This window comes from Erpetoichthys calabaricus, chromosome 6, assembly GCF_900747795.2.
Source record: "Erpetoichthys calabaricus chromosome 6, fErpCal1.3, whole genome shotgun sequence".
NCBI classification, from domain to species: Eukaryota; Metazoa; Chordata; class Cladistia; order Polypteriformes; family Polypteridae; genus Erpetoichthys; species Erpetoichthys calabaricus.
Window position 1 is genome coordinate 41,302,550 of NC_041399.2, and position 24,423 is coordinate 41,326,972.

Genomic DNA, 24,423 nt, shown 5'->3' on the forward strand with positions numbered 1-24,423 from the left:
ATAGGTCATCTTCTTCTCTTAGTAACAATATTCTGGGGGAAGGCACTTTAGAAATAAGTGAAATTCATTTGAATGATGTGGCCTTTTTGCTACCAGTGCCAAATGTCATTGAACAACAAAAGCTGATTTGTTTCATTCCAAAAGGAAAACTTTAGTTCTGTTCATGAGGCTTTGTTAAAGTATTACTAAGCAATGTATAAGAATGAGAAACTGAGTCAGATGACTTTTCTACGTAGTTCACCACATTACAAGGTGATTCAGATGGTTCATTCATATGTCCTACATAAAATAAGGATTAAGGATGAAATACTACAAAGAAAACTACGCAGTACCAATTATATCTGTGAATACCCATTTTAGAACATAAAAGGATAGAGCAAATCATTAGCTTGGAGATGAATATGAGGACTGATTATGAACAAAGAAGAAGACAAAACCTCAGTAAAAGTGGGCAACTCAAGCTGAAACATCAGTGTGAAGTTTTCAAGATACTGCATGAGGAGACTGCTACTGAAAAATTCAGTCACTGAAAAAATGTTACAAAAAATGTGAGTTAGGCATAGTCAAGAAGATCTGTGAACTGAATTTCAAAGCATTTTAGAACCGTGTCTGAGCTTTGAAGTAGAGTCATAATTGGGGAATAAAGCAATGTAATCTGACAGCTGATCACAGTTGCTAAAAAGTATGTAAAAACCTGCCAACTAATTGCTTTGCGAATAATTTACAAGAATTGAAAGTTCATGTTTGCATCTTGTGGAGAAATCGTTATATGGTTAAAGCTGTTTTTCAGATTACTGTGATTATCTGTAATGAAGGAAGGTTAAACTCGGAAGAACTATTATGTTGTGCAGAATGAAGTAAGCATATATATATATATATATATATATATATATATATATATATATATATATATATATATATATATATATATATATATATATATATATATATATGTGTCAAAATACATGCAGGGAATAAGTACAGGAACAATCTAAAGATCAAAAAATAAATACCAAATGAAATGCCAACAGTACATGGATGCTCAACCAGTTAGTCCATAATAGATTTGTTAGGATGTCTGACATATTTAAATACCTCTAAGTCAGCATAAAGTCACACATCCCTACAGCGCCTAAAGCCCTGAGCAGTGAGGCCTCCGTAAAGCACCCATCTTGGACAGACTGCCTAGACGGTGGACTACAGGGAGCCTGTCGCATTCTGTTTGGAAACTCTACTACAGCTTTACCTCCATGAAGGTCTCCAGCCCACCCGATTGGTTAGTGCTCCCTATATTTTTTGTTCTAAGACACTGATTTTGAAGATTGCGTTTACCACATCAGATACATGAGATCTCCCTTTGTAGGCACGGGTCATCTCAGTCTAGATTTCTCTCTCTTTGCAGAACTCTGCCATCCAGACCATTTACTGGATTCCACCTTCCATGACCTGTTCTCATTCTCTCTTATACACCCACCCCCACACACACCCACACGCACACACACACACACACACACACACACACACACACACACACACAGTGATATAGGGCCTCCCTTTACTGCACTCTGCCTTTCAAGTCAGTAACCTGGGAGTTGACTTGGTTGACATAATCTGTCTTTTACCTTTTAGCAAAGGTCCCTTATGACAGCATACAATAGGCTTAAATATATAAATATACAATATGCTTACATAAAATATATAATTAAAATAACAGGAAGCTTTCTAAATTAATACAAATTAGTCAAACTTCATGTTATCAATTAATATATGTACTGTAGATTGTAGAAGTACAATTAATATATGTATTGTAGATTGTAGAAGTAAGCTATTTGACGAGTAGAGACTCTGGAAAATAATAATCCAGAAAGGACTCTAAGCCATTTAACAGACAGGGAAAGCAAATCCTTGCTAACATTACCTTCCTTAACATTTAAAATCATTATTATTTCTTTTCTGCCATGTGTATACTGTAATGTATAGCCATATAGCCTATGTAGATTTTGTTCTGCCAGTATAGACCCTTGATGGTCCTGTATTTGACTCAGGTAGAAAATAGTTTAAGAAAAAAGGATTTCCTTCATTTCATCTTAACTGACTTCCTTTATTCTGGTCTTACAAATATTACTATTGATAAAAATGTCACTATAACATGTAAATTAATGCAAAGCAGTGCCCTCTTGTAGGGTTAAAGATTTTCAGGTTACCCCAAAGTGCTAATCCTAATCTCTTATTCCAATCTGATCAGACATTCCTCTCCCCTACCCATCTAAATATTATTTTTTTTACACAATCTTAGTGAAAGGCACCTCGATTCAGTTGCTAACTGTGCTTTCCTTTGACTTTTAGCCACCAGGTTTTAGGTCATCATGGACTTCATCCGGTAAGCCTGATTTGTGCTTCAGTTTAATAAAATGTAGTTGTGTTTTTTAACACAGTCTTGTTTATCATTTTACTGGAGTGTGTCAATGTTATTGTATGTTGGTAAGACATCAGGTTAGGTTGGGCAGCATGCATTGATACACCGCATTGCTACACCCACCACACAACGAAACAACTCGGGATCCTGGTTGGCAATCCCCCAAGCACACACGCAGTTCAGTCCCACCCTCTGGAAATGACCATCTATCTGCCACAACCAGGTGTTATGTGGGCGTCCCCTTGGCCTGGTCCAGCCAGATTTGGCCCTCATCAATCAGGATCCTGCGAGCCGGATGACCCTTGGGGAATTGCGCCACATGACCGTAGTGCCAAACTGATGTTCCCTCTAAATCGGGACTCCATGAGCAACCGCTCATTCGACACAAGGTCAAACCAGCGGTACCCAAGGATTCTCCAAAGAGACATAGTACCAAAGGAGTCCAGTCTTCATCTCAGGTCACTGGATAGCATCCATCTCTAGCAATCATGTAGCAAGACCAGAAGCACCAGGACTCTATAAACTTGGACCTTCGTCCTTTTGCATAGATATTGGGAGTGCCACACACCCCTTTCCAGCGACTTCATGACCCCAGATGCTCACCTAACCCATCTACTGACTTCATTGGAAGAGTTACCAGAGACATGAAATCTTGACAAGGTTCACAGTCTCTCTGCAGACAGACACAATGCTGATGGCTGTGCCCAAGAGGTCCTTAAATGCCTGGATCTTTGTTTTTATCCTGGACACTCGCAAGCCCAGACACTCACACTCCTCACTCAGTCTCTCAAGAGCAATGATCAGAGCCTCCATTGACTTTGTGAAGATTACAGCATCGTCAGCAAAGTCAAGATCAGTGAATCTTTCTTCACCAACAGATGTCCCACAGCTGCTGGACCCTACAACCTTGCCTGACATCCAGTCCATGCAAGCATTGAACAGAGTAGGAGTAAGAACACACCCCTGACAAACCCCAGAACCAACTGGGAAAAACGCAGAGGTTCTGCCTCGACTCTGAACAGCACTCACAGTACCAGTTTCTGCTCTCCGTGACAATAGTTCTGTTGCAGCCATCCACAGGAAGAGGCTGCTCATATTATGAAGGAGATGGGGGAAAGCCCTCGGGATCCCCATCCCCAGAAGAGTCAAAACCGTCGGAGAGCCAGTGGGGTCAGGCCTGTTGGAGATCGGAACTGGTGTGGTACTGAGGTGTTGCCCGCTACACAGCAGCATATGGGGCCCAATTTGGTAAAACATGCAAGTAAGAACTTCACTCTGTATGTGTGACAATATTACTACTATGACTACGTACCATGACTACTACTAACACTAACGTTAAAGCACTGAGACATTCAAGATATTCTCATTACCTGCCTGCCTTGGTGCAAATATAATATAATAAACATTTTTTAAGCACTTCAGGGAAAAACTTAACTTAATGCGATGATAATCTGAACTGGATTGCATCATGCTGTCTTATCTAGAGATGGGAAAAAATTATTCATGTGAAATGGAGTTTGCAGCAAAACTCAGTGTTATGTTTCAGAATAAAAAAGCGCGATAAATGTTTTGCTTCTGATGAAAGTCCACCCTGAAAGCGTTTTCATGCATTAATTCTGCATGCGTCTACCTATCATTTAGTATTTAAAGATTACTTGTGAAAAACAAAATCAGCAGAAGTGTGCATATCCTCAGCTAGGTTAAAGTCGGGGAGGTGGGGAGACTGCGGGGGTTTGGCAGTTTTCAATGTAGTGAGGCTTTCTATGGAGAAAGCTCAGTCATGTGCATGATGGTGTGTTTTGGTGTGTCTTTGTGTGGAATATTTTCAGCAGGTCACATTTTAAAAAAACATGCTGCACTCTTTCACGGTGAATGAGAGGTATAAATAGAATTAATTTTACTCATGTGGGATAGATCACATGCTTTATGCAGCTGCAGAAATGAACACAGGTAAACACAAAAGTGTGGCCAAGGCTTTACAAAGTAGTATTCGTTGTTTTCTCCACCTCCCCAAAACGTTAAAGCCCCCAAAAATAATTTAGTGAGTTTTGTGTTCTGCAAATGCAAAACTTCCTGCGAAATAAATTTCAGTGTCAGTTTCGCAAAACTGTCTGTGAATGGAAACTGACCTGGTTCACTCATCATTAGTCTTGTCCATTACAAGGCAAAATGTAATGAATGAGAATTAGTTTGGTAAACTGACAGTAATAAATTATGATAACATGTTGGTGATGGTCAGCCATAATGCCTCTGCATCTTGGATCAGTTTCTATTCTGGTCCTTTTCCATGTAGAGTTTGAGAATTCTTTGCATTTACTAGAAGGTTTTCTTCCCATAGCTTGTCTTCCTTAACCACTCTAAAGACGTGCCTTTTATGTTAACTGGGGGCATTAGGAGTGAATATGAGAGTGGTTATGGCCGTGATAGACTGGCTCCTGATATGAACCCAGTAATGCTAGGTTAGTCTCTAGCATCCTGTGACTCCACTGAGAAAAAAAAGCCCTAAAATAAGCCCACTAGTGTACTAGCCCTTTTTTTGCAGGCTTTTGCAGACTTACATATGCCTAGGGGTGGTCATAAAGTTGATGTGTCAGTGGCCCCAACCCTTTGGGCACAAAAAAACAAGGAAGATAAAACATAAAACCAAGACAATCAAGTTGGGGATGGAAGGGGCTTAAGCCCCTGATCTATTGCACCAAGACCCTGGTGTTTTTTCCATTATACGTTATATGATCTGTTGCAGAAAGTGCCTGATTGTTTTTGTCCATTATATATTATCTAATCTGCCCTTTGCCTGTGTATACAAACATACGCCACACCATAAGGGAGACACTCCCCTAGTCTTCAATTTTATAAAAAGTAATAAAGAAAAAAATCTTAATTAAGAAAAATCTCAAATAAACAGAAAAAAGCACAAGCAGAATATACAAAATAATATTTAGAGGAGAAACTAAAAATAAAAAGAAGTATGAGCCAGGGACACAACCCTAGCTGTTCCATAACAGAGGATATGAAAGCCAACTGGTTTTAGAGTCACAGAATTAGTTCAATGGAGGTCACCTGTCTGTATTCAAGGGATTTCAGTAGATTGTCGTCTAAAAGCACCTTATCTGGAAGGTCCAACTTGTGCTGAGTCAGTATCGAGGCCTAACCTACACAATGAAGACAAACGAACATTCTAAGAGACTCCTCAAGAAGATGACTGAAAAAGCATAATCTAGGGGACAGATACAAGAAAATCTTCACGTCACTGAATGTCCCTAGAAATCCAGTGAAATCAGCCACTAAGAAATGGAAAGAGTAGGGCAGAGCTGTAAATTTTCCTAAAGCAGGCCGCCATCCACAACAACTGAGTGATCATGCAAGAAGAAGATGAGTGAGTGAGGCCTATGAGAAATCTGAAGGAGTTACAAAATACAGTGTCTGAGAGTGGAGACTGTGACTGTTGCCCAGGTGCTTCACTAGTCATAGCTTTATGGGAGAGTAGCAAACAGAGCCATTGTTAAAACACAGACACAACATTTTGTCAGAAGGTACAATGGGGATCGGAAGTCAGATGGAAGAAGGTTCTATGCTCTGATGACACAAAAATTAAGCTTTTTGACCATCACACTAAATGCCATGTCTAAACACTGCACATTATCAATAACGCACTGTCCACACCGCTGTGGAAGCATCATGGGAGGCTTCAATGAAGCATGACCTGGAAAACTTGTGAGGGTAAAACGGTAAAATGAATGTAGTAAAATCTGTGGTGGGCAGGTGCCCTGCCCAGGGTTTGTTTCCTGCCCTGTGTTGCCTGGGATTAACTCCAGCAGACCCCCGTGACCCTGTAGTTAGGATATAACTGGTTGGATAATGGATGGATGGATGTAGCAAAACACAGGGAAATCCTGTGGAAAAACCTGATGGAGTCTGCAAGAATTTTACACTATGGGAGAAGAGCTGTTTTCCTGCAAGTATGATGCAAAGGTACACAGGAATGGCTTAAAAAGGACCATGTTCATGTCCTAGATTGGGTGAGTCAGCATTCAGATCACAGTCTAATAGAGAAGTTAGGGCAGAAGTAGAAAAAGGCTGTCCCCATGCAACCTGACAGAGCTTGAAAAGTTTGGCAAAGAAGAATAAGGAAAAAGTGCAGATGTGCCAAGTCGGTAGAGAGACCTGTGTACACAGACTGTGTGAGGATTATCGGCATACAGCATTCCAACCCTGTGTGATACAGCGGGTCTGCGGTTCAAAATGGATGGGCAGTTTTTAAATAAATAATCGCTGCACTCATGGCTTAAAGAGGGAGCGTGGTAGTGTGACAGTTCCTGGTCGTGATGTAGGCTTGGGTGTTTCCACAATGAAGTGCACAGGTTTAGGATCACCCATGTCTGTGATTGATGCTGGAATCTGCTAATCACCACACCTGTGCCACGTTCCCATTATATATAATAGCAGCGCGAGTACAGAAGGAAAAGAAAAAGAGAAACTGAAAGAAAAGAATGAAGGTTAAGGGAGAAGATGGCAGAAGCTGGTGAGCAAGCGAGCGAGAGCAGGCTCGCTGTATTAATGACAAGCAGCTGGGAGAAGAGCCCCTTAGTAGAGTGTTTGGCTGACACTCGGGAGCAGAAAGAAGTGGTTGATCCTGCTGAGTGCTTAAGAGGAGCAGGAGTGACCAGAAGGTGGTTGGCTCGCTGCATAAGGCCACGGAAGCTCCAGCATGAGGGAACCCGAGTCTCGGTCTGGAGGAGTTGTATGAAGCCTGGGATTGGGAAGCTACCAGACCAGCAGAAGGAGAAGGTCAGCTGCAGGTAGGACAACTCCCTTGTTGCAGGGCCCAGATGGGAGAAGCAGGGGAGCCACCAGCTAAAGAAAGCATCGTGCTTTTAAAGGGAACTACTTCCTGTCCTTGTTTTTAACCTCATTTTAAAGGATTTATTTATTGGATTATTTTAACCTCCACATTTCATTCTGTTTTTAATGGATTACTTATTTAATGACTTTGATTGCACTGCACTATTTATTTGAACACTGTTTGGTTTTGACTGTTTTTAATAAAAGCGCTTCTGCACTTTACACCTTCCCCTTGCTTAGTTTGGTGTCCTCATTGTCCAGCTCATCCGGTAACATTACCAACGGTGTTGGGTTAAAAAGGCTCCCAAAAGGGAGATGAGAGCGTGGAGCAAGACACGCATTGCCACAGGCTGCCAAAGGTGCATCTACTAAATACTGAATTAAAGAGGGTGAATACTTTTGCTATCAGTTGTTTTGTGTTTTACACAGGTATTTTAATTAGATTACTTTGGAGGGATCTGTTTTCATGTTGATATTAATTAGTCTTTCTCTGTTGATCAGTGTCAAAAAAGTTTAATTAAATCTTCTGTCCTTCAACGTTGTATGATAATAAAATATTAAAACTTATGAAAAAATGAATACTTTTTATGGGCACTGAATATCTAGTGTGAACCACCATGGCTCCAGCTGCCCAAACCCCAAAAAAGACAGACACTAGGCACAAGTGAACACACCACACCTTTCAGTTTCAAGTTGGGGAAGCGCTTTTCCCTCGCTCCCCGCAGCAGCACAGTATGAAGCAGCACTATACAGTTCCAAAGCACTGTCTTTCCTTTTCCTTTGCCTCCACCTCCACCTCCTCCACTCCTCCACTCCTCTATGGACATGCTTTGGCCCTCTTCCTCCTGACTCTGACTCCCCAAATGGAGTAAGGCGGCTCCTTTTATGTTACACCTGGAGTGCTCCATATGGCTCATCAGGGTTAACTGGAATTACTCCCAGGTGTGATGGAAACCCAATAGAGCAGAGCTCCGCCATCTCTGCAGCTTCCCCTACCAACCGCCACAAAACCCAACAGAGCTGCATCAAACTCCAACTCCCAGCATGCCCTACAGGAATCCTTGGTGCCACAGCCACCCATAGTGGGGGCTGCCCTATAGCATCCCATGGAAGATAATGTCTTGTGGATGCTCTCTCCCTCGGTCCTTCCAACCAGCTGGCATTCCGGCTGGATAATGGCCTTCCATCACAATAGCATGTCATATCTTTCATTCTAGTGTACAGATGTCAAACTCCAGGCCTGGAGGGCTGCAGGTTTTCATTCTGACCCTTTTCCTAATCAGTGACCAGTTTCCACTTCTAATTAACTTCTTTTCCCTTCAGATTAATAGCCGTCTTTTTAAAGATTCAGTCATCTAAATTCTTTTCATCACTAAATGGTAGCCAAACAGAAATGAAATGTGAAATGAGCTGATAGATAACCAGGTATATTGGGGCTTCAGACTCCAACCAGTTTCACTCTGACCAGGTTCTTAATGAGAAGCCGCTTCTTGCTGTTAACGCAACCCGTTATTTAATTCCACGGCTTGTTGCTGCTCTCATTCTGCTACAGCAGACATTTCCAAACCTGTTGATTTTGTTTTTTTTGAAGAACACCGGTAAAATATTTTGGTGACCTCAGAGATCAACCTTATTGAGACCTCCACCCTTTTTTCTTTCCAAAAATTGTGTGAAAGTCACAGGTGAGCTGGTCGGTTAGCGGCTCGTTTTGTGTCTCAGTATTGTTTCTCAGTATTGTTTGTTTGGAGTTGGTTTCGTCCGTTTATAGGAGATGGACGCCTGAAGCAGAGCTCCGCTAGCAGCGGCTTTATTTTCCCACGTATTTCATATTATTTAGAGGTATCCTGTATTTAACCCGACCAAGGTACTTCCTCTACAATATACAAGCATGAGTAACAAGAAGAAAAGTCAGAAAGAACCAGAAAAGAAACTTAAAGCTGCATCAAAGTCCGGACAGACTTCCGGCCTGAGTGCAAGTGTAAGGTATGGCCTCACGGAGACGGACCTGGAACAGGCAGAAGAGTGCGCAGAATTCCTGGGACCCCGCTCCATTGTATCGTCTCCAGTCGAGAGTGAAAATGGGAGCGAAGGCGCAAGTGATACAGGTCGCGAGGGATCGCCGATTTCTGAGGATCATTCGAGACTAGAAAGGGCTCTGCAGGACGTGCTCTCATCTACTCATCGCGAGCCTGTAACAGGAGCTGCATTTTCACTTGCGGAGCACGAAAGCCAAAGAGAACTGTCCGAACTGAAAGAGATGATAGCTACACAGTCAACTGCCATGGTTACGGCCATGAAGGAGCTTAAGAAAGATAACACAAATGATCTTAAGAAGGTGGCCATTGAGCTCAAGAAGGATAACAAAGATAAGGAAACGCGTTTATTTAAACGTTTTGATGTGAACTTTAAAGCTATGTTGGAGAAATTAGTGGAACACATTAAAGAAACTAATTCCAAACTGAAAAGGCTTGATGATCATATTAATGACGTTTCAGATCAGCTGGAAGACGTTAAGCAGGGACTCACGGCTCGAGTGGAAACAGCGGAACAACTGGCATCTAACGCCGATGAAAAAGCCACAGCTGCGAACTCGGAATACAAAAAACTTGGAGACAGACTTGCAGCCCTGGAGGACGGGTGCAGAAGAAATAATATAAGAATTGAGGGTATACCTGAGAAACGAGAAAGCTCAAGCCCAGTGAAATTTGCAGTAGAATTACTGTCTAAAATAATTGGAGATGACTTTAAACTCGACAATGAGATAGCCACGGCTTATCGCACAAAGATACCAAGCGCCTTCAAACCTAGGTCTTTTATTGTCCGCTTCGAGCGACTAAGATGTAAGCTTGATGTGATGGCACTTCTCAGACACAAGCAAGAGATTATATTCGAAAATAATCTTATTCGTATTTTTCCCGACTTCTCACCATCAACAGCTGCAAAACGCAGATCCTACATCGACATTAAAAGGATGCTACGGGAAGCCGATATCAAATACAGCCTCTTGTATCCTGCCAAACTGAAAGTGGAAGTTCAAGATCGACATTATATTTTCTTCAGCAAAGAAGAAGCTGAAAAAGAATTAAAGAAGCTGTTTCCGACACTTTTTTGAAAGTTAATTAAAGAGCCGTATTCTATCAAGGCACGGGAAGGACCTATGATCTGATCGCTGGATCCATGTTTAATGAGACTGGTATTATAATTATACATCCCTTATTTTCTTTTTTTTTTTTTATCTGGACTTTATATGTTATATGTTTATGTTTTAATCAGAGTTATAGAGTTATAGACGTGAGTGTGAAAATGTGGAAGTGATTAAAGTAGGATTTGTTTTATTTTTTTTTTATTTATTTATTTTTTTTATTTTTTTTTTTTATTTTACTATACCTTAAAGTAGACTGTTTAACTTCATACCCTTGGTTTATTGCTTGTTCCACTATTTATATAATTACCATTATACTATTACAGTAGGAATTACCAGGTTTATCCTAGACTAGTTTTTAAAATCATTCCCAGGGTTGTTTTTTTTTTTTTTTTTAAATCTTAATATCTTAACTTAAAAGCGCTGAAGATTATTTCAAGCTTAAATATTGTTAATGAGAACATTTTCGGCAGATAGTATTAAGAATTTAACTGCAAAAGATATCTCTGTTTTAATTCTGTTACGCCGCTGCAGGGTGGGGTTTGTTCTGTTTTGGACGTGCTCTGTCTCTTCGTATGTCAGAGGACTGGAACATCGCGAAGTGGGGTCTAGCCTCATGTGGGGAGGCAAAATGGGGGGGTGGGGGGATAAAGGGGGGAGAGAAGGAGAGCAGGTTATATCTAATCTATTCTTGTAATTCTTATAATTATAAATATCAATGCAACAATAGGCTAAAATGCAATAACTCATGGGGAATTTTGAAACTAAGATTAAAAGTGCCATATTACCAATTAAAACTATAAATGACATTAAAAACTCAGAATCAATGTCTCCATGATGGGACAGTTAACTTTGTGAGCTGGAATGTTAAAGGCCTGAATCACGAATTAAAGAGAAAGAAAGTATGCTCTCACCTAACAGGCTTAAACGCTAAAATAGTATTTCTACAGGAGACCCACTTACTAACCAAGGATCAGTTCAGATTACAAAAAGACTGGACTGGCCAAATGTTCCATTCTAGCTTTATAAAGAAAACTAGAGGGGTGGGAATTCTTATACATAGAACAGTTCCATTTGTAGCATCAGAGGTAGTGTCGGACCCTGAAGGGAGATATGTGATGGTCATGGGCAACTTATATAACAGTAAAATGATTTTGATAAATGTTTATGCACCCAATGTTGATGATAAGGAATTCATGCAAAATCTATTTGCATCCATTCCCAATGTGAACACTCATAAAATTATAATGGCTGGGGACTTTAATTGTGTTTTAAATCCACTCTTAGATAGGACTCCTGTGACAGGGGGGACGACATCTAATACTGCAAAGATAATTACAGTTTTTAAATGATCACAACTTATCAGACCCCTGGAGGTTTCTTAACCCAAACTCAAGAACATATTCGTTCTACTCACCAGTGCATTATAGCTACTCAAGAATTGATTATTTTTTTATAGATAATAATTTCCTGCCTACAATTAAATCATGCAAATATGACACAATTGTTATCTCTGACCATGCCCCTCTAGTCTTGGAGCTAAAATCATTAAGCCCCTCACACTCACCTCGCAGATGGCGTCTTAACCCTCTTTTATTGGCAGACGAGAACTGCACAGAATTTATATCCAAACAAATCAGCTTCTTCCTAGAGACAAACACGTCCACAGAGGTTTCTGCAGGAACACTCTGGGAAACTTTAAAGGCCTTCTTAAGAGGCCAGATTATTTCATATCTTTCCCATAGAAATAAATTAGAAACCAAGAAAGTGTCAGAGCTAAGAAATGAAATTACTAGAATAGATGAAGAACAAGCCAGGCGTCCAAGTGAAGCTCTTCACAGGAAAAGGCAGGCCCTGCATACAGAACTTAACATCTTAACAACTAAAGAAACTGAACAACTTATTTATAAGTCTAGACAGCATTACTATGAACACGGAGAAAAAGCTAATAAGCTTTTAGCTCAACAAATTCATAAACAAGAAGTTCACAATGCAATACCAGTAATCACCAACAAGAATGGAGAAGAAATCATCGACCATAATAAAATAATGCACACATTTAGAGATTACTATAAGTCTTTATATTCCACCGAGCCCAAAGAAGACAACATGCAATCTAATGCATTTCTGGATAATTCACAAATACCACAAATAGATGCTTTAAGTGCTGAGGAACTGGATAAACCTCTAACGCTAACAGAATTACTAGACGCTATAAAGTCACTACAAAGCGGGAAATCATCAGGCCCTGATGGTTACCCCGTAGAGTTTTATAAGAAATTCTCCACTCAGCTAGCTCCACTCTTATTGGTAACATTTACAGAAGCTAAAGACCACCAAATACTACCTCAAACATTTCGACAAGCATTAATCACCGTCTTTCCTAAACAAAATAAGGACTTGTTACAATGCGCATCATATAGACCAATTTCACTCCTGAATAATGATGTTAAGATACTCTCAAAAATCCTAGCTAGAAGGATGGAGAAAGTGCTGCCCTCGGTAATATCACAAGATCAAACTGGATTTATTAAAGGCCGACATCTATCTTCAAATCTCCGACGCTTGTTTAATGTTATATATTCACCAGCAAAATCAAACACCCCAGAGATATTACTATCATTAGACGCAGAAAAGGCATTTGACATGATCGAATGGAATTACCTTTTCACTGCATTGGAGAAATTTGGGTTTGGCCCGAATATTTGTGCTTGGATCAAACTACTGTATACCAGTCCAGAAGCTTCAGTTTGTATTAATAACATTTGCTCAGACTACTTTAAACTAGAACGTGGTACCAGACAAGGATGTCCCTTGTCGCCACTGTTGTTTGCAATCGCTATTGAACCACTGGCGGTTCACTGCCGAAATTCTTATCAGATAAAGGGGATTGTCAGAGAAGGACTGGAACAGAAAATTTCTCTATATTCAGATGATATGGTCTTATATATATCGGACCCAGAAAACACTGTCCCTGCTGTTTTAACAGCACTAACAGAATTTCAAAAGATATCTGGTCTTAGACTTAATCTGAATAAAAGTATACTCTTTCCAGTGAATTCACAAGCATATAATATTAAATTAAACACCCTACCTTTTACCATAGCAGATCAGTTTAAATACCTAGGGGTAAATATCACAAGTAAACATAAAGCTCTTTATCAACAAAATTTTGGCGTCTGTATGGAAAAAATTAAGCAAGACTTGCATAGATGGTCAACCCTTCATCTCACTCTAGCCGGAAGAATTAACATTGTTAAGATGAATATCCTTCCTAAACTTCTCTTTTTATTTCAAAACATTTCAATATATATCAATAAATCGTTTCTTAAACAGTTAGATTCAATAATAACCTCATTCATTTGGAACTCAAAACACCCACGTATCCGAAGAGCGACCCTACAAAGACCTCAGGCAGAAGGTGACATGGCTTTACCTAATTTTCAGTTTTATTACTGGGCAGCAAACATACTAGCCATAAAAACCTGGACACAAATAAATGCACATACACAGGCTTGGTCCGCAATAGAAGTAAAATCCTGTAGTACTTCTTTATATTCCCTGCTCTGCTCTCCAATAAATGAAAGTTATCGCAAATATACTAATAACCCAATTGTGCTTTACTCACTCAGAATATGGAACCAAATTAGAAAGCATTTTAAGATGGAAAATCTTTTATCAGTGGCACCTCTGCAAGAGAACCACCTCTTTCAACCTTCGCAAGTATATCCAGTTTTTAATACCTGGAAAAGTTTTGGGATTAAAATGCTCAGAGATCTTTATATAGACAACATATTTACATCTTTTGAACAATTACGTTCAAAATTTAACCTCCCAGCTACACATTTCTTTTACTATATTCAAATTAGAAATTTTGTTAAACAGAAATTGCCCGATTTCCCCCACCTTGCACCCTCCACAATGCTGGAAAAAATACTGCTCAATTCCGAGGAAACAAACACTATTTCTGCAATATATAAAATCTTATTAGAGTCCCTACCTTTCAAAGACCCAAGAGGACATTGGGAAGAAGATCTCTTAATCAATATATCAGAAAAGGAGTGGAAGGTAGCAAAGCAGAGAATTCACTCGAGTTCTATATGCGCAAAGCATAGAATTATTCAACTAAAAATTATATATCGAGCTCATCTGTCTCGCTTAAAACTGTCCAAAATGTTTCCAGGCCAGGATCCAACCTGCGAGCGCTGCAACCAAGCTCCTGCCTCACTGGGTCACATGTTCTGGGCCTGCACCAAACTAACATCATTTTGGACAAAAATTTTTAAGTGCCTCTCAGACAGCCTTAGTATCACAATCCCTCCTAACCCATTAACAGCTGTGTTTGGTGTCCTTCCAGATGGACTGGAATTGGAGAAGGACAAACAAACGGTGATTGCATTCACTACACTCTTGGCACGCAGACTTATTTTGTTAAATTGGAAGAATCCTAATTCTCCTCTTATAAGTCAGTGGGAAACCGATGTTTTATATTATTTGAAATTGGAAAAAATCAAATTTTCAGTTAGAGGATCTGTACAAAATTTTTTCAAAACATGGCAGGATTTAATCAATATTATTTTAGAATAAGAGAAATAACTATTATTGCATTTAACTCCCTTCTCCATCTCTTATTTATATAGATATTTACTTCTCCCCTTCTTTTGTCTAATGTTGCCTTATTAAAAAGCTTAAAGAAATTTTCCTTTAGCTAAGCTCTCCTTCTCAGGGGTGGGGTTTGATTTGTTTTCAAATTTGTTGGGTTATAAATTGATCTGTTTGTATGGAATGATAACAATGAAAATTAATAAAATAAAAATATTAAAAAAAAAAAAAAGTATTGTTTGGCTGCTAATGAAGGAAAAAGAAACAACTAAGGGGCCTGAGTCAGATTAATTAAAACTAAGGCCCAGCTAGTCACTAATGAAGAAGATGATCAGAATGAAAACCTGCAGCCACTGCGGCCCCCCAGGACTGGAGTTCAACACCCCGTTTCTAGTGCCAAACACAATACAAGTTGAACTTAAAACATCCATTCACTACAGGATCACAAAGGGTCTGGACCATATCAGGTTTAAAGCAGGAATCGACCTTAAGGGTTGGTCATGAACGTTTATGAACACTCACTAACTCACAATTCTGAGCTGATAATTAACCTACCATTCAAGTCTTTGACAGGTTGGAAGGAAAAAATGAGTTTCTAGGAGAAGTCAGACAGAGAACATACAAACATCACAGTGACTTGGCTGAGAATCAAACAAGGGTGCCTGAAGGTTTGAAGCAGCAGGACATACCGCTGTGTCCCTGTGTTACTATCCTAAGGAGTCTGTTACTGTTTTAAAGCAGTAATTAATCTGGTCAAACTTTACATTTCTGCAAGTCCTTTCTTTTCAGTAGACTGTGGCCAAAACAAAATCATAAGAAAGTCGAAGGGCTGTGAAAGCTAGATTCAATGGTAAGTAAAAAGAAAGAAAATAAAGGGCAGTAAAAAGAACGGAGCCTGACATGTACTCCTCTGGTCACATGTGGAGTCTTGCTGTCCAGAAGCGCACACAATGCTCACATGGGAAGCACAGCCACAGTTGATCTTTACGTCAGAATCGGTTGTCATGTACAAGGAAGCTATTTCTTTGTTTTGTAGTTTAGTCAGTACTTTGGCCTGTATCACTCACCCCATGTGTGGTATGCTTGGAGGGCCAGAACTGCAGCGTAATGAGTTAAATAGCAATGTCAGTTCACCTGTGGTTTACAACAAAAAATAAGAAGATTGTGAAGTACAAATGTATTTTAAGTGGTGCGCTGCTTCATGTCTCTGACGCCCTGGGTTCTAATCCTGGCCTTGCCACTACCTGCGTGTGTTTTGCTGGTCCATGTGGGTTTTCTCTAAGTAGTGTGGTTTCTTCTTATTTTCTCAAAACGTGTGGTTAAGATTGATTTGGGAGTGTGAGTGTGTCTGTGTGTAAAGCCAGCTACTCAAGTCAAACCCATGGAGGGCCACAGTGGATGCGGACTTTGGATTGGAGTTCCAATCTTAATTAAGCAGACTGTGATTTACTGCCTCAAACCTTAATTGTAATGTCACAATAATATTTACTTATTTTGAAGTACCTTTGTGATTTATACAGTTATTTGGTAATGGTGGCAATATTATTGAAATAGTCGCTTTTCTTTAACATCGAGCGCCCATGTCCTTTCTTTTTTAGTTGTGTGGCGGACTGCTGAGATGCCTTGATAATAGAAGGATCAAGCTTATTCTGAACACTATCTCCCCCTGTAATGCTAGAGGGCAGCCCCCCCGACTTGCAGCGGGGCCACAGATTTGAAGCATGGAAGCTCAACCCTGCTGGGGCCCGTGGCTCTCTCCCCCGGTCCTTCCTTTATCAAGGTGTCCAGGCTGGGTTAAGGGTCTCGGTTGTCCACCACAGTTGCCATTATTCAGATACAAGTTCTAACTCTATAAAAAGGAAAATAAAAAGAAAATAAAAAATCATCTCCTGTTAATTGTCATCTATGGGAAAAAATCCTTACTGTGAAATGAAGGGAGAAAAAAAAGCCAGTTAATTTCATGAGGAGATTCATTTGAAGCAATATTATGTTTTTCTTCAAATAGCATCCGTTAACAAAAAGCAGACAAGGAGAAAAAGACAGCAGCAGCTCCTTTATTGTCATTTCTGGTTCTGTAATTGTTAGCAAGTAACTAATTTAAAATCAAAATTTTTGAAAGGAATATAACAGTCAGCTCTGCAAAACATTGCGTAGTCATACTTGAAGTCTTTCATGAAGTAAATCCACCCTGTTGTGAATTGTGGTGTTGACAAAGTAAAGATTTTGTTCTTGGTTGGTAACATCACTTCAAGAGAAGTCACCTGAATCAACAAGCTAATTAAGAGACCAGGCTCAGTTATGGGATGCACTCTCGACCCGCTGGTGGTAACAACCGAGGGGAAAATTAAGACAAAACTGAGTGCCATTATGAACAATGCTGCACACCCCTTCTCTGACACAACAAATCCTTCAGCAGAAATGTGTCAAGAAACACTGCTGGAGCTCCTTCATACTTACAGCATTATGCTTTTATAATGCCTCACTCTGGCTGCTCTCTTATCTTTAGCCAAGACAGATGTTTTCTTCTTTTTTTGTAAATGTTATATGTATTTCAGAGGGTTGGATTTTGCTGTTTGTCTTATTTCTTGAGCTTCTGTAAAAAGTTATTTTCCCCATTCGGACAAATAAAGTCCTATCTATCTATCTATCTATCTATCTATCTATCTATCTATCTATCTATCTATCTATCTATCTATCTATCTATCTATCTATCTATCTATCTATCTATCTATCTATCTATCTATCTATCTATCTATCTATCTATCTATCTATCAAATATGGCAAATACTGACATATCTAATTAAGACAGGAGTCCAATTAAAGTCAAGAATTAGTTGAAGCAAAAACCGGTACCTACTGCAGCCGTCCATGAACTCTGCCTGATGTTGCTCCAGTAGATAACAAGCAGCATTACTTATAAAGCGGAAACTAACACTGAATGGGATGCCATTCCATCACATGGAAAACTCACACACAAACCCTGAGTCACTTAGACCAGACAGTTTAGAGTCACAAATCAACTGAAACTGCAAGTGTCTGAGATGATAACATAAAACTGGAGTACCTGGAGAAAACACAGACAAGAGGAGAACATGCAAATTTCAGCCACCGACCCTATGGTCTGAACCAAGGGCTCTGAAGATGTCAAGTCAGGCAGTAGTGTCAACTATTGTTGTATAACATTACATTTATAAAATTATGTTATACACCAGTAATGCCGCACTGCATGATAACGTGCAGTGAATGCACTTGACTTGAGCATTCCTAGTTTTCATCCTCTTTCTCTGTACGTTTAGCATTCGTTTGCTCAGAGGTTGATGCACAGCTCTTCTTTTCCCCACCCTAGCGGCCCACTTCTTCTTGTCTTTCGTCAGCATCTTTTTGCATTAAAATTGATTGTTACTCAGTACGTTTTCCTTAATTTTTCACTTAAGCTGGCACTTAAGTCTTCAATCTGCCTCAAGAATGATTTAAGATATGAAGAGGTAGGGGAAGTGACGGCGAAGGTGTTAGGGATGAGACTGACGACTATACACATGTTCCGCATGGCCACCCTGCTGGCCACTGCCAAGAGTTGATTCTACAATAAAATAAAAATAAAAAGAGGAATAACCTTGGAGGTCAATCGTCACCCCGAAAGTGGATAGTAGCCAAGTACAGGTGATTTAAAATCCTGGACAGAGAAATGGACAGCCATGGTAACGTATTATATAAGAAGATAACTTTTTTTTTCCACTTCTGTTGTGGTGGTCAAGGCACCATAAATCTCCCTGAGATGATGGAATGAAGGGGGGTGTCTTAGCTGTTCATGAGACCAACTTCGTCAAATCCTATCTTGTGAAGTATGAAAACTAAGAGGTTTGACTTAGGAGCATTTATGTTACGTAGAATGCCCAGTGGGGGCTGAGGGGACTTTTGGCCTTGGAATCCCTGCAGATTTTGTTTTTTTCTCCAGTCTAACTGGTGTTTTGTTTTTTTTTTGTTTGTTTGTTTTCTGTCCTCCTGGCCATCTGACGTTACCTTGTTTTATTGTAATTTTGTTCTTTAATATTATTGCTTAATCGTAATTGTTTTCTTCTAGCTTTCTCTTTGTCATTTTGTAAAATACTTGTGACAAAGGCACAGTGAGCCAGAATTTTACACTTGGAAGGGATTGGGGCTGCTGAAACTCCAATTCTGTTCTAAGCTTTTATTTTGAAAAGACTGCCGGAGATAAGGTGAAGGCAGGAAAGACATTTATGTTGATGGAAAGTATAACGGGAAGTTCATCATCATGAGGAAGTGAGAAAAAAAAGCAAAACTCGAAAAGAAAGAAGAGAGTGGAGATCCTCCATCTTAGGGAGAACAGGCCTTGGAAAGTAGGCTGCTGGGACTAGTTGTGAGGATTACAAAGAACTACAAAGTCTTACAAAGTGATTGTGGAGTTCTAGGTGGCATGGAGAAGCTTCCAGATAACTAACGGATTACACGTACTGGATGATCCCTGACTCCTGACAAAGGAAAAAAAAAACAACCAACATTGGATGGAGTTAAGAAGGTCCACAAGGAAAGGGTGCGATTAGTCCTATTTTGTAATGAAAACTGAGACTTTCCTTGGTCGGTGGAAAAGCAGAAAATAAGACTCATGTTGCTTGATTTTATTTAAACCTTGTGCTTCTGTACCCATAGATATGTATGTTCGAGTGTTTGTAGTTAATGATGCATTCATTCTAGAATTATAAATTTATTTTTTGTTGTTTCACACCGTAAATTAAAGGGGTGTAGTTTTTTTGAATGTTCTAGAATTCAACCTTGGTGTGTTAGTAACTCAACTTGGGGATAGTTGATTGTTACACACTATGAGCTGCATTATCTTATGTAAATGTGTTATATAAATACATGCTGTTGTTGTATTTAAGTGATAACATTAAGTTATAACTTATTTTGTGTTAATATCATTATAGCATATTAAGTTTATTTATAATAAGACTTGTTCTAGTTGAGATCATTTCTATTTTGGTGAGAAAACTGCTAATTATTATATTCATAGACCAGAACTTTTACAATATATTTTGGGTACATCTCAGGTAATTGGTTATTACACTGAGTTTTTATTACATGTGTGAATAAAACATTTCAATTTGTGCCTTTTAAAGAGTTTTCAATATCTATAATATATTACGCATGTATTGAGTATATGATGAAAATTGGTGTTTATTGTCTATGCTAATTTTTGAGCAATATTATTTTTAACTCGGTAATAAAATTAAGAATTATTATTACTTATTTGAACCCTGCTGTTGTTACTTTGAGTGTAGAGAGACTTCTGTAAAACATTTCCGGTCAAGTTGGTCTCCAGCCATAAAGATGTCAACATTTGGAGGTTATCAAACTTGCTTTTCTTAAACATCAGTAAAATTTAAACCGTTTCTTGTCAGATCTCCAAGACAATTTAAGAAGTTTCATTATTTTCTCTCTGAATCTTGGAGCCTGCCAGTTTAACACATCATTTCTTATGTGACAAGTCTTGGACACAGATATGATAAAAACTCTAAATCTGAATATCATATGTCAGGTAGAGTAAACACTTAACTTTATCATCAACATATCCCTGCCATTGTCAGACCCCAATTCTTCATCTCATATACTGAAGTGATGTACCATGTCTTGAATCTTCATTGCTTGGATAATCATAATTCCCTTTTCATGGGTCTCAATCCATAACATATTAACAGACAACCACCAAATCAAAATGCTGCATCAAGAACTGTGACAACAATTATGCAGGGCATTAACTGATGCTACTACACCTCTCATTCTTAGAATTATCTTCACAAATCTTGAATTTGTCTACACAGCTTTGACTCAAGGACACCAGAATACCTGTAGACATCTCACTTCATGTTACCTAGCCAAGAGCATCTGTAAATCAGCCTTCTGCCTGGCATTGAACGTGCAATGCTTTGACCCCAGAAGTACTCTGAGTCTGGAATAAAAGACGCCACCTCAACTACATCAGGGAGTGAGAGATGGGGGTGGAAGGAGGTAGACGACAGTTGTGGAGGAGTGGTGGAAGGAGACGGAAGGTGACCAATTGTACTTTGTTATTGTGCTGGACTGGTTTCTTCCTGTCAGGAAATCGTTGTATATTAATTTGTGTTTTGTTACGTTGTGTCTGGTGTTCAGTGCTCTGTGGTGTCTCCTACTGGACAGAGCTTCAACATAAAAAATCACTTTGAGAAACAGCTTTGTGAACCCAAAACTTGCAGATTAAGAGTCCTCATATACTGTATGTCCACAACCTGTAGACTGTTTAAAGGATATTTTGTGCCACATTTACATTTGGATTGGTATGCCCAGTGTGATGGATTGCCAGCTTTTTAATCCGGCCCTCACCCCCAGGCCGCCAGGAGGAGCTCTCCCGACAGCATGATCATGCCCCGAGTTCCAGCAGGGCCTCATGGACTATGTAGTGTTTATACACAGCCCTGCTGGATATCTTGGGGGCCACGGGGAGTCGCTGTAAGGGGGCTCGCGGACTCTTATGTGCCCTATAACCCGGGAGTACGTCACGGTCACGTGACAGGAAGGAACGACGTGCTCCCGGGTTGAAGAAAAGGACTGTTTACTCTGACCCGGAAGGGATAAGGAACTGTGGACTGATTGGACAGGAACACCTCCGGGTCAGGGTGTATAAAAGGATTGTGGGAAAGCCCAGACATTGAGCTGAGCTGGGAGGTAGGAGGGCGAAGTGTCTGGGCGAGGAGGATTGGTTTGTAAAAGAGTTTATTGTGATTGATGAGTGTGGAGTGGAAGGTGCTTTGTGCACGTTATTGTCATTTAATAAAGAAGTCTTGGACTTTTATCCAGTGTCTGGAGTGGTACCTGAGGGTGTTAGAGGTGGCTCCACGCCTCTACTGCTACACCAGTTAGGTTTTTAGAGAAATAGTGGAGGAGTTGAAACACAACCCCATTCCCTGCTCTGCCACTACCTGTGTATATTTTTGCATATTCTCCATATATGGATGTTTTGTTTTTTTCCAGGTTCTCAGACTTCCTCCCATACCCAAGGACATGAACGTTAAATTAACTACCGATGCTGTTCATATTTCCCATATAAATAGGGGGGATGCTCACCTTTGCGTTCTTTAAGAATTGTATGTGCTTTATGTACAATGCCGTTGAGATAGAATTGGAGAACTTGGGTCCAGAAAGTGAATTTCGTAGGCTTTAATTACACAGAAAAAAACAACAACAGTTTAAGAGACTTGCACAGGGTCACACCTTGAGGCAAAATCCAAAGCCTAGCGCCTTAGCCAATACGCTGCATTACCTGTGCCTATTCTACCTTGAAACCAACATGAATGCATCCTTGTATTGATCTAAAAAGGTGGAGCATTATGTATAGGCACATGCAGAAAGGGACAAGACCATAAAGGTGGGCAAAATTAGATAACATCCAGAGGACCATCCAAAGGCAGCAGGCCCATTGATTGAATGTTGGCTCTGTTACAATTAATCAATTCATCATCCACATGTGAGTCCAGCAGTTGCCAGGCAACTGTAATAAAGAGAAAGGACCAGGAGCAGGCAGCATGAGGCGCGTGTGACCAGCAACAGGCTGCACATCGAAGGGCGGCATAGGACCAGGAAAAGAGAGTTGATTAGTCATGGACAGACTGCATTCACTCAAGGAGGTGCTGGCCGGACCAAGTCTGGTGATTATAACTCAGAACAGCAGATCTCTCTGAATGATCCTGTGGTATGTTTTGTACAGGCTCAGAGTCAACTAGGCATTGACAAACAGCATTGGAGTCACAAAAATTAGACTTGTTAGTGTGATAGGGCCTTCTTTTGTAAGTCTAGTCATTTGCTTAAATTATTGTGTGCTTTGCCCATTGGTTCAGCTGAATCTCCCTTTCATGTTACATTGGGTTTTCATCCATAGCAATCTGTTGTGGGGATGTGGCTGGTGACCTGATGATGGACCCTAGTCTTGCAAAGGACTTTCTAAATCCTAGAAGCAATGAGGACACCACAGAATTGTATACTGTAAGTGGAAAAGGCTATGCTTAATTGAAAAGCACAGGATTTGAAGGCCAGGATTTATTCAACACTGTAAATATTCCTCCCAATCAATCACCAATTCAAATAAATTGAATAAAACAGAAAGAAATGCTTAAATATGAGTTATATTATCACATGTAACACAAAATATTTATAATATTTACAACAAACAAGGAATTGGAAAACGCAGACATCAAACTGCATTTTATCGAGTCCCAAACACCTCCAGAATAGCGGAATTGATGAACAGTCTGGATGTTAAAGAAGAATACTTGTGGATGAATGGTGGTTAGCGTTCCCCTGAGAAAAGAACTTCCACAAAAGAAATAATCAGCAGTTCTTCTGCAGCTCCCTAAATATTTTTATGCTCGTGAGGCAAGCCTCCCTTATTATTCATAATGGAGCAGATTGAAAGTCTGAACAAGAAGTTGTTTTCAACAGCCTTTCCCATGTATTTAGAGATGGTTCAAAGTAGACAAATTACAATATTAATAAGCCCTATTATATCCCACTCAAGTGCTCTCGTATAGACCATAAATCTGCGTCCAAGTGAATGCACTATGAATTCAGAGCTATAAGTTGAACAATTTGGAGAAAGTAAAGCTACCCGAATAGTCCGAGTTGTGACGTAACACTAAACCTTTCACCCCAATCTATTTTAGAAAATAAAACACATAACCTGGTCAGCAAGAAATGCCAGATTTTGGTCAAATTAAATTTGGAGCAACTTATCTTTTGCAGCTTGTCTTTAATTGCTTTGTTTTGCAGACCAAGTAATAATAATAATTCTTTACATTTATATAGCGCTTTTCTCACTACTCAAAGTGCTCTCCAGACAGGGAGGACCCGGGAAGCGAACCCACAATCTCCTTACTGCAGCACTACCGCTGCGCCACCTGTGAGTAACAAATCAGCAGCAACCTGGCATTTCTCTGAACAGTCCAAGCAGAAACCAATATGAAACACTGAAGTAGGAAGGTGAAACTTCCCAACTCACACATCCAAATAGTCCAAGCAACAGCCCCCAGTTATTTTGGAAATCTAATAACAGAAATCAAACTTTACACTGAACACAAAAAATAAACCTTATATGTGGCATTGCTACAGTCTGACAAAAGTGATCTATACCTGTCATCATGCAGTAATCATCCACGAAAAAAAGATTCCTGATGACAGGTGTGCCCGTGGGCATTTTGTAGAAATGTTGTGTTTTAAAATGTGTCGAGTGTACAGTAGGCTCTTGACCAAGCTGATTCCCAATTTCTGATTGAAATGCTAAACACCACCATTAGCTGTTTAGTGCTAGATCTAGACTGTAATTCATGTCCTTTCTTGTCAAACCAGACAAAACAGATCCATGTGACATTGTGACTGG

The 24,423-nt window shown here is 39.7% G+C and overlaps 1 protein-coding gene across 2 annotated transcripts in view; it reads right to left on the reverse strand.

Annotated features, from left to right (window-relative positions):
- The window catches only part of alkal1 (ALK and LTK ligand 1), a 78,507-nt gene that overhangs the window by 43,585 nt on the left and 10,499 nt on the right, over positions 1-24,423 (reverse strand). The window lies entirely within an intron of this gene.